Source organism: Microtus ochrogaster, chromosome 24 (assembly GCF_000317375.1).
Source record: "Microtus ochrogaster isolate Prairie Vole_2 chromosome 24, MicOch1.0, whole genome shotgun sequence".
NCBI classification, from domain to species: domain Eukaryota; kingdom Metazoa; phylum Chordata; class Mammalia; order Rodentia; family Cricetidae; genus Microtus; species Microtus ochrogaster.
The window spans coordinates 14300712-14312930 of NC_022024.1; positions in this window are offsets into that span (position 1 = coordinate 14300712).

Sequence of the window (12219 nt, forward strand, 5' to 3'; positions counted from 1 at the left end):
CCTAGTTCCTCTCGTCTATTCAGTGTTCCTGCTTCATGGGACTGTTAGATAAATGTCCCTGAGCTGCCAGGAATTCTCATTCTAAGAGTTACTTTTATACACAGAAATAACAGGGTCAGTCTCTCCAGAAACCGCACCAAGGGAGTCAAGGGAAGGCACTTGAGCAGAAACCAGAGATGCCAACTCTGAGAACGCTAATATTTTTCCCCACTAGGGGGCAGTGCTTGAAAGAATAACAAGTCCTTACCTTTGAGGTTAGGCGGGACCAAGAACAATGACCTCCTTGTTATTTCCCAACCCACCTACAGAACACAGAGATTTTCTTTCTTAGGAGAAAAGAGGAACAAAAGACATTTGCTCTAACTTGTGGCAGAAATTAACGATGACGCTGTCTTTGCTTACTGAGCTCAGAGACAGATGCCAGTAGCACTTAATATTTAGAATCACTGAAACATTCTTGAAGGAAAGTGTGTTTAAAGGCAGGGTGCACGCCTTTAATGCCAGCACTCGGGAGGCAGAGGCAGATTTCTGAGTTCAAGGCCAGCCTGGTCTACAGAATGAGTTCCAGGACAGCCAGGACTACACAGAGAAACTCTACCTTGAAAACAAACAAACAAAAAAAGAAAGTGTGCTTGTAAAAGCGAAATCTTTCCATAACAAACTCTTAAGGGGAAGGTATTTGTCAAAGCTATGCCTAAGGGGTCAGAAAAAAAATTACTATTCTGGTTTGGAAACTATTAAAATTTGCTGTGATGGATACTTTATTTAATAAATAATACGTTTTCCTTCTTTTGTAGGTATAACAGTCACACATGCTGCATTATACAAAACACAGGCGCTGTCTACATGTGATCCTATGAAGAAAGAAAGGAATATTGGACGGAAGTGGATACAGTTGTTTTTGAAGATAGACATAAAGGCTATAAATCCCTCGCTTATCTGCTTCAAACTTCAACAAGAACGTCATTAATTAGACTACCAAAGTGGAAGCATTTTGTCTTTTAAAGAACACAGTCCAGGAAGGCGGAAGTATCAGTAGATTATTCTTGCTTTGCAAAAGAAACCAGAGGGGGTGGGGGAGAGAAAGAAAGATTACAGAGAGATTTTGCCTGATTCAAAATTTCTTAGTTTTCCTAAAGCCAGTCCATATGGAATTCCCTCGTCGTCATGGAGTTATTGAGTGCGTATGGAATTACAGAACAGGAAAGCGTTGAGAAGCTAGAACAGTATTGTGTGCTAATGAATGTGTTAAATATTTCTTTTTCTCCCCTACGAATAAATGAATATAGTCAACCACACAGGTGAAGCCGGAGGGTACATGGAAAGTGGACGGCCGTCTAAAAAGAGGGTGCTACTTTAACCCCAAGCCAACCCAACAGGCACCCTTGCTCTAAGCCCTGGCGATTAGCTAGGGAGAACAGACCCTGGTCCTCACTTCACCCTCAACTCCCCTAGGAGGAAGTCGATAACACCACTGTGTAAGAAGTGCTGTGGCTCATTCCCACTCATTTCTGCCTTGGACTTTAAAGGACAGGTGTTTGGTCGGAAGCGTCACCTCAGTTCTCTGGCACCCCTTTATACAAAAAGTCCGGATTGTTTGGCTGGGGGCTTCACCCCAGTTCCTTGCATAAGCTCCCTCCCTTGGGAGTTGCCTCACTCCAAACTACCTCCGAGAAAGCTCACCAAATGGTGAGCCCTTCCCGGAGGGGAGGGGGGTCAAGAAAGTCTGCCAAAGGGTAACCCCTCCCTAAGGAAGGTCAAGACCACTCCCACAGGCTACTTAACACCCCCCCTTTCAGAGAATGAACACGTGGTCTCCGAGTTTCACGTGGTCTCTTCCCCTCTCCACGTTTTCTCCGAGCCACCCGGGAGCACTCCATTAAACATGGGCATCTTTTAATTCAGTCTGATTTGGTTTGATTGGGATTATTTGCGTGGGTGGAGAGGTTGTCTTAACAAAATACTTAACAACAGGGTGGAAAGCGAGTTTACGAACAAGACAAACAAACAAGTTAGAATCATCTGGATGATCAGGTTTTGTTTTCCCAGTCTTCCTTAGCCGTGTGACCCAGTGTGGCCCCGCCTGGGGCTAGCCATTAGGTGACACACCATTCTCTTTGCGGAATGAGATAACAGACACGCGTGTCGAGGGATCAATGGGCAGGAAATAAGGGCAGAGGCAGCTCGCGATCTTTACAGAGCTCCGCCATTAGCCGGTCCTGATCTCATGGGCTTCGCCGATTTCAAAGGAATAGGCTGCCATGTGGAAGATATAAAATTTAGCCACAGATAATAGAGACCCACTTCTTCAAGTTCTAAAGGACCTCAGACTTAAAAAAATTAAAAAAAAAAAAAAAACACCTTCAAACAGTTTTTGCTTTGCTTTTATGAGGAACGCGTTCCCATCCCGACAGTGTATAAGCTGCATTTGTAGAATGTGCAACTGGAAGAGGCTTCAGTGATCTCTCTAGAACCCCTCCTGTTCTTCTACACCCCGTGCAGCTAAGAAAATAGTTTTTTCTTTTATCTTCTTTTTTTTCCTGGAGTCAACAGGAAATTTTTGGAGGAGCAGGTCTTTTGCAGCTGGGTTAACTGAGAACTACAAACACAAGATTAAGATCAGGCATCAAGATAAAGTGGCTTCAAAACCAGTGTATGATCCGGTGAGAGTGGCTTATTAAAGAATTCTAACCTGTAGAGCTGGTCATAAATATATTTATATGAAATATTGAAGCTCTGACACCAGAAGTAATAAAAAAGTACGTGTACAAATACTATTTATTATAGGTAGTCACTGAGTAACCAGCTTACTCCTTGTCTTATCGGAATCAACATGGCAATAAAATGTCTCCTTGTCCTTCCAACCTCCTTATTAAAATGCATTAAATTTGTTTTTCTCATACACAGAGAGATAAGGTTATTAATTACACAAACTGCTTATCAGCAAAATGTAAAACAGCAGGAGAAGCTAAGGAGGAGAAGAAATGCTGAGATGAAAGAAATTTGGGGTACAAGAGAGGATGAATATGGAATCCATGCATATGAGACTTAGTTTTTAAAATTAAAATGTTTCCTTGGAAGAGAAGTCAGGCAAGACACTAATGCACATAAAATAAATTTTTTTTTAAAAAAACTTGAATGGAATATACAAAAATGTTTAAAAATTAAAATGTTTCATAGAAAGTATTTGTAATTGAAAGACAATTAAATGACAATGTAAAAGAATATACATAAGTATGTGTGAAATTTAGTAATTAAAGTTTGTTGCAAGGAGGCCACTTGTTCATCCCGGCCACCAAGAACCAAAATAATCACACAGAAACTGTATTAATTAAATGACTGCTTGGCCCATTAGCTCTAGCTTCTTATTGGCTAACTCTTACATCTTAATTTAACCCATCTCCATTAATCTGTGCATCACCATGAGGTGGTGGCCTTCCAGCAAAGTTGCAGCATGTCTCTCTGATCCCGCCTTTCTTCCTCCCAGCATACAGCCTAGCTTTCCCCGCCTAGTTCTGTTCTTCCCTGCCATAGGCTCAAAGCAGGTCTTTATTCATTAACCAATAGAAGCCACACATAGACAGAAGGACCTCCCAGACCAAAAGTTAAAGGCATAGATGATTGTCTGCCAACACTAAGGCTTTGACAAGTAACAAGAGATGTGCTCCCCAGGACTGTGGTGGCAGAGGGCCAGCAAAGGGTGGAGCAGGGGCAACCTCAAAGTCCACTGCGCATTCCCGGTTTTGCTTCCTGTAGAAACCAGTTAATAACTGATGTTTGGGGTGACGTAATTTGTGGGAATTTCATTTCACAGTTGGCAAGAACAAGCGTAAAGTGGGCTTACCTTCTCCTCGGAGCAGAGAGCACGCAGAGGACTAGCCGCTAAACCCGCTGCTAGCTCTAGCGTGACAATCAAGATGGTTGGGAAATGGACTCGCAACCCAGGGCGTTAGCTGATGACCCCAGTTTTGGAAAAGACCACGGCAATGCACACATTTCTGTGCGTTTACATGCCGAAGTCACAGCTCTTAATTTCATCCACAAAATAAGTTAGCGAAAAATCACTGGGGTGGCACAAACAAATGCTTTGGACTAATTCTTCTGAAATACACAGATACGTATTCACTGTGTAAGCTGAGTCACAATCACAAATCACAACCACAAATCCCCCTGGCTGGAAGCATCCAGGTTTATACAACTATATATGCCTTCTACTTACCAGTTTGTCCACATGCCAACCTACATGCCGAGCATTCTCTTCACAAAGTATGGTTATAAGCCCTCAGAACAATTTTTAAACCTTCTCCGAGAATGCAGCATGAGACGAGGATATTATTTTGACTGTGTCTGGGAGAAGCCCATATCCAAGCCACTTTGCCCCCGTGTGGAAGCTAAGAGAGAGACATTGTGTGGAACTGGGCCTGTGGTAGCTGCAGGCTGTGATCTTGTGGAATCACATTTGGCAATGAGAAGGGAAAACGCTCGCAGACCACTTTGTGCAACAATCACAAAGCGCCTTGATCCAGCCTTTAACAACACCAGTGAGGGAAAAAAAATGTCATGATGCGGTTATAATAAAATATGTAATCCCCTTTTAAACTTTGCCAACCAAAACTGTAGCAAGCTTAGAAACAGTCTAAATAATTAATCTACTGTTAACTATATGTGTTTAACCCCTATCCCATAGTAAGAGCTACCTTCTAAGCCAGCAAGGGGCATAACTAAGGAAGAATTCACTACTTGCCTTTGTGAAGAAATTACTTCCATTTATAACCTAGACCAGTGTTGGGTCCGGGGTGGGGTGGGGGGTCACGCAAAGATGGGGACAAACCACCAAAGTCTAATAAACTAGAAGCGAACTTTATTCCAAAAACCAGATAACAAGAAAAAAATTAAAAAATTAAAAATCTCCATGGGTCACAAAAAGCTTATCAGCTAGCTGAGACAACAGCCAGAGATGGATGCTGTAAGGCTGTGGCAAAGGCTGGTTTCTGAAACCCACCTTTTTATAGTAGGGGCACCAAGCATTAGGTCTGAACAAAGGAATTTTTACAATCTCAAGGTAAAACTCAGATAGAGTTTGCCTTACTTTACAGTCTCCATTCACAGAGCTTTTCAGTTAAACTAGAGTTTGTACTTAATCTATTGTCTTCCCTGGTACTTCCAGGTAGTGCTTACTGAAGCCCTGTGCTCTCCCCTTTGATGCTGCTAGTTTCACATAGCAGGGAAAATGCCTAACCCAGAGACCTTATAACTGTCTCCTAAAAGTGAACCCAGCTCCTATCTTAATCAAGGATGGCCGGTGGCGGGGAGGGTATTCGGCTCTCAGTTTGCAGAGATGCTTCAGCCTTGTAAATAGAGCTATGGGTTGGAAAGCAGAGTAACCTGCTGTTAACAGTTAATCCTTAAGTTGCTGAGAAAGCTGCTGCCAGTCTGCTCTCATTCTCCTAGGCTTACAACTTTATATTTCTTCACTTCTATGTTCTTATTTTTAGAATCTACATTTTTATATTCTTATTCTTAGCCCCTTCAACCAGTGGTTCTCAATCTGGGGGTTGTGACCCCATGGGTTGTTAGGAGCCAATTTCCTCCTAAAATCATTGCAGGAACCATCACCCTGGGGAGTCGGCAGAGAACCCCACACCCATAATTGTGTTAGGAATCGTTCTCTTGACAGAGCCTACCCCACACCCAAATTGGCTGATGGAGATCTATCTGTTAGCGGAACCCACCCCACATTCCAAACTATCTAGGGAACTAGGTGTGTCAACTTGTGACTTCTTGGCCTAAACTACCTAGGGAACTAGGTGTGGCAACTCGCGACTTCTTGGCCTACAGTGACCTGACCGAAGATAACCTCCTGCCTACGTGACCAACACAGACCACGTGACCAACGTGAACCACGCGGCGAGAGCCCAGGCCCCTGTGCCCATCCCCCAACTCCTTACCCTATATAAAGCTGTACCCCATCTCTAATAAACGGAGGCTCTGACAAACATAGCATGGCCTCCTTCTTGTCTCCTAGCCCATTTATCTTACAGATAGTGCCTCTCCGGGACCCTGGAATAACTGAACTGCCAGACTGGTTACTAACCCTAGACTAGGTAACCCGTCAAGGCAATCAACAGTGGGTCGCATATTAGATATTTGCATTACCATTCATAACAGTAGCAAAATTACAGTTATGAAGTAGAAACAAAATAATTTTATGGTTGGGGGTTGCCACAACATGAGAAACTGTATTATAATAAAGGGTCTTAGCATTAGGAAGGTTGAGAACCTCTACTCTAGACTTTATTTGAGTCTGCATTGTATAAAGAAACCCACTCTGACTGGCGTCCAGTCGTACAATTGGCCAAGAAGTACTGAATCACATATTTGAGTCAGTGCTGGTTAGGGACTAGAAGCTCTCAGAGGCAGGGACTCAGGGCTGCTTAACTTCAATCCTCTGCCAATCGCTCTAGTCAGGTGTGCAGGGATGGCCTTGGGGCCAGAGCCTCTCTCGCTGCTTCCGGTTCCTTTTCCTCTTTGTTTTCCCTCTGCGCCCCATTGAGAACTTTTAATGACCGAACCGCATTCCTCCCTCGAAAGATTCCACATGCAAAATTCTCCCATGGAACATCTGTCATGCGAGATGGAAAATCAAATCCATGGAGAGGATTTCTCATCTTCGCTGAAAGGATTCCAAGGTGCTTTGAAGACTTAGGGGCCCAGATGTTCCTTTCTTTAAAGATGTTCTTTCCCTTAAAGGTAACAGATCATTGAAAGAAAGCCTAGTTGTACAGACTCCACAGTCCACACTGTAGCGTTTTGTAGAAAATTGTTAGGAATGGGAGAAACAGTGGATGGGAAAACTGATTTTCTATGACAATACAACTGCCAGGTTGGTATCTTCCTCAGTGGGGGTCAACATCCCTCTGAAGGGTTTGAAGGCAGGGTTAGATTCCTGTGCTTTCTGCACACAGAATGACAGAAGCTGTATCTCAGTAAATTTATATTGAAGCTTTATAGTCCCAGGTCCAAAACAAGTTTTCAATCTTTAAGCAGTAAGCTTAACACTTAATGAATTTCTCTTGAATTTATACATATTGAGAAGGAAGCAATAAAGGATGGGGGAGAGACTACTAACATAGAATAGCAATTATTCTCAGACATTGGACACCTTCAAGTTTTAAATGAGCACTTACTTAGAACAGTTGGTCATCCATTCATTTGTTCAACAATTATCTGGTTTTGGATGCAATTGTGTATACATGACTCTGTGTGTGTGTGTGTGTGTGTGTGTGTCCCAGAGCTCCTTACTGGATGTCCACCTTAATTTTAATTTTTTCATCTTTTCCTTTTTTCCTTCTTCCCTTCCTCTTTTTCCTCCTCCTCCTCCTCCTTTTTTTTTCTTTTTTTCTCTTTTTCTTGTTGTTTGGAGACAGAGACTCTCTATGGAGCCCTGGCTGTCCTGGAACTCCCTCTGCAGACCAGGCTAACCTTGAACTCACAGAACTTTATTTGCCTCTGCCACCTGAGTGCTGAGATTAAGGATGCACTGACCATGTTGGACTCCACTATAATTCTTGAAACAAGGTCTCTCATTAAGTCTGAAGAGCACCAACTTGGCTGGTTTGGTGAACTGACGAGCCTAAGTACACACCACCGTGCCCAGAATTTTTATGCGGGTGCTGGACTTCAAACACAGGTCCTTAAGCTTGCTTAGCAAGTACTCTACATTACAGAGCCCCCATCTCTTCCCCTCAGTAATTCTTCCCTCAGATGTCTACTGAGGTCTGATGAATTCCAGGCTCAGGCACTGAGCCAAGTTTGGACGGCTCGCAGGTAAGCATAAATAAAATGGAATGACCCCTGGGCGGATACTTCTTGGGTCCTGAAGGGAACAGATCAGGGAAGCTGGGAGACAGAACTGAGCTGGTGGAGGTGGACGTGAGCCCGCCAAGAGGTGTGGAGAAAAGCTAACGAGGCACCAGAATCTTAAGGTTCTTGAACCAAATGACTTTACCTGACCTTCATCAACATCCCTGTTTCTCAGGCTTTGGTCTCCTCGCATTGCCCAGTCCCCATCTGTGCGATACACAATACAATTTTCTGCGGAGGTGGGTAGCTTCGGGTTCTACCTCGGGGCCTGCGGACTCTCCTGGCATGAGGGCGCCTCCTTGCAGAAAAACATTATGAGGAAGAGCTGCTTGGGAGTTTTAAGTAGACCAAGGACGGAAGGCAATCTGCAGGCTAGAGGGACCCCAGGCTGTGAAGGAGAAAATGACCTACAGGGAGTGAGAACAGAACAGAATAGAAGTAATTAGAGTTACCAGAGGCTCCTGCAGGCACCGGTAAGAGAAATTATAGTGCCCAGAACCAAGGGGGCAGCAGCAGGGCTTTTCAAAAGTGTTTGCAAGATGTTGCAATTGTAGAAACAATGGGTTTGCTGTTGACTCATTCTCTTGTTTAATAAACTTTTATTGAACAACCACCATGTTCTGGGCGCTGCTGTCAGTTCGCAGCAAGAAGAAGGCAGCTTCTCTGGGGTTTATATTTTAGTGGAAAGAGACAGGCAAAGCAAAGCTAGCAAGAAACCGACTCAATCACAAGAATTAGAAGTCAGTGCTCAGAAGGGAATCACTGAGCAAAACAGCGTTTACTGGGGGAAAATACCAAGCGGTCAGCAGTGGGATTTTGAGGGTGAGCAAGAATGAGGCAAGGATGTTGAGCAGAAGAACATTCTGCACTGAAACCTGGATACCGGACAGGAATACTTGCCACGTTTTGCTTGTCTGTTTCACTTTGGACAGTGCTTGATGCTATGGATGGATCCCAGAGCCTTGCAGAGCCCAGGCAAATGCTGAGCTGCACCCCTAACCCTTAGAAATCCAGAAAGAGCGGAGAGGCCACAATGCTGAGTTCAGTTTGCAGAACCCAGGAGACTGTGTGGCCGAGAGAACTCATTTGGTTTCTGTGATAAAAATACAAAGAGATGATGGGTTAATAGAGAACATGCACACTCAGAAGCATACATGCAACACCTACGGACTCACAGACACCCCATGGAATCCTACCCTACCCCCAGAAATGAGGTAGTCCTGACCATGGATCAAAAATTAGCAGCGATATGAAAAGGGGGAAGATCCAAAGAATGCCAGCAAGTGTGAAACCCACTGGGTGATATGTCATTAATTCTTTTAAAACTTTGGATTGTTACCATGCGTACAATAAATGTCATGCTGCCTTACATTTGACACACACAGCCAATTGTTTTCCGGTCGGACTTAGCCCAAGTGCTCTTCCACATCCATTAGTGAAAACAGCTCTGAAGAGAGCCAACCACGGCTCTGCTCCGGGGTGCATTCCACACAGCGTTTCCTGCCCACCTGGACTTCAAAAGGGCACCTGCATAGTCCACAGAGAGGCTCTGAGCTATAGTAAAGCCCAGGCCTCCCCAGCAGTGCAGGACAGCCATGAGGATAATAAGGGGGTCTGTTGTTCTTCCTTTGCAAGTTCCCGAAAGTCCCAATTAGGGAATTGAAAACCCCAGATTCCAAGGATGCACTGAGATTGAAAAACTCCATTTTTCCCCCCTCTTCAGACAATGTGAGATAATAAAACCAGCGAGGTGTGTAAAGGAAGGAAGAAGGGGGAACCAGTAAAGCCCCCCCCACCCCACCCCAACAGCCCTTCTGTCACCTGCCAGGAGTACTTAGTGCCTTAATGCCGTTAGTATTTCCATTGACTTTCTGTGGGCTGTTTGGCTGGACAAAGGTTTCTCTAAGGCTGATTTAGATAGGATCTGGTCACTGGTTTATACACAAATTGTTCGAAAGTATAAAGGCCACAGACCTCACTGGGGTGGAAGGACACCCCACCTTCGAGGCAAACAAATGAACAGCAAACAGACAGACACATAGTCCAAACAACGTGCCTGCAGGAAGGGACACACATGACACCTATGAAAGCTTGGTTTTTAATGTGATGCTTTAACCTAACACGCTCACCCAAGCTGAAAGAACGGGCATGCTAGAAGAGAGTTGGTCTGATAAGTGGTTATTCAGGTAACAGATCTAGAACGATTAGACATTAAAAGAAAAGAACAGGATAGAAACCAGATGACATGCTTCTTCCAGGACAGACAGACACTCAGCTCCTGCCAGTATTTGTCTTTGGTTTTCTGTCCCTCCTCCACCGCCACAACTTTCTCGGTGTCCGGAGATGGCTGGTACATGCCCACACTCTGAGGCTGTTTTTATACTCTCTCAGAGTCCAGTGTCATAGAAACAAAACCCCCTCATTGTCTGAGTCTAGACATGAGGGGATACCCGGGGACGGAGCACGTGTATCCATCTGTTGTCCCCAAGTCAACTGTACTCTATAAATCTATAATCCTCCCCTCCCAGGCCACACTAGAAACACCTGCCACATTCTTAGTGGGTTTTTTCTACTTTGTTTTTTTTTTCTCTCTTTTTTTTAAAAATTTTTCATTCAACATACAGAAGAGCTTTGATCATGACATTTCCATACATCCATATCATCATAATTCATTTTTATGCAGCTTCTGTTCTGTCTTTGGTCTTGTGAATTCACTACTGGTTAGGTACTGGCTCTCAGTTTTATAAACTCAAAATCTTAGTATGATCCATATTACAAAATTAGTCACATTCGAGTGTATCTTTCTCCTTTAGACATTGAAAATATGCGTACACAATCAAGAACAGTTCTTTTTTTGGGGGGGGGTTGGGAGGGCCTGTCCCGGACATAACTTCAAGAACAATCTTTAATATCTATTTCTGCTCTCTCTCTCTTTCTCTGTGTGTGTGTGTTGTATAGATCAGAGGTTAGCCTTGGGTATTGTTCCTTGAGTGATGTCTCTGTCTCTCTCTGTATGTATGTGTTATTGTATAGAACAGAGATCAGCCCTGGGCATTGTTCCTTGAATGATATCTCTCTCTCTCTCTCTGAATGTGTATGTATGTGTTGTGTATATCAGAGGTCAACCCTGGGTGTTGTTCTTTGACTGATGTCTCTGTCTCTCTCTGTATGTGTGTGTGTACATGCGTTGTATAGAACAGAGGTCAGCCCTGGGTATTGTTCCTTGAGTGATGTCTCTGTCTCTCTCTGCGTGTGAGTGTGTGTATGTTGTGTAGATCAGAGGTCAGCCCTGGATATTGTTCTTTGAGTGATGTCGACTTTGATTTTTGATACAGTCTCTCTCACTGACCTGAAGCTAGCTAAGTAGGCTAGTCTGGCTGGCTGTAAAATCTCAGTAATTCTCCTGTCTCTGCCTCCTGAGCCCTGGGATTTCAAATGTATGCCACCATGTCTCACTTTTTCATGGGGTTCTCGGCATCAAACTTGGGTCCTCATGATTGGCAAAGCAAATACTTCGCCAACTGAGCCATCTTTCCAAGCCCCAAACTTGAAATTGGCAATAAGGATCACATTCAAGTTGAGAGAATAATTGTTAACCTGGTCGATTCATCCTCTTCCTATCTACACAGAGATAAACATCACCACACAGAATTCTGACCAGAATAAGCATGATTTTGTATATTGTTTAAAAAAATACTGCATCAGATTCCAACAGCCAACCTCACAATGAGGAGTTGATACTAAGCCAGCCCACTAAGATCCAAGTCAATCTTAAGTGCTAAGATCTACTGTCAATGTTTGCCTCTGGTGTTCTTTTTACTAATGCTTTGATTATATAATCCTCTTTAATCTACTACATTAGCACAGTTAATTAGACTATTGACAAGCCTTGAGGCCAAAGACCCACTAATTTATTTGTTATTTATTGATGTATTTATTTTAGGTTTCTTGAGAGCTGTTTGTGTTTAACCACTGTAAGTTTATCTTCAGATCATGGGCATTTATTCTATCCCAAATGAGCCTCCTAAGCCTCCTGTTGTGATTTGGAGGTAAACTGTCTTCCACAGGCTCATGAGTGCGCATGCGTTTGAACACCTGATCCACAACCAATTGGCATTGTTTTAGGAGGTTACAGAAGGACCTTACTGGTTAACATTGACCACTGTGATTGGGCCTTGAGGACTGAAGTCCAGACTCAAACTCTCTTCTTCTTTGTTTAGCAAATGTGAGGGATTATGACATCACATCCTGCCAGTCTAGAATATACTGTCCAGACTGCCAAGTCTTCCCTGTGATGGATCGGCTCTGAAACCATGAGCCAAAATAAAATCTTTGTCCCTTAAATGTTTCTGTCAC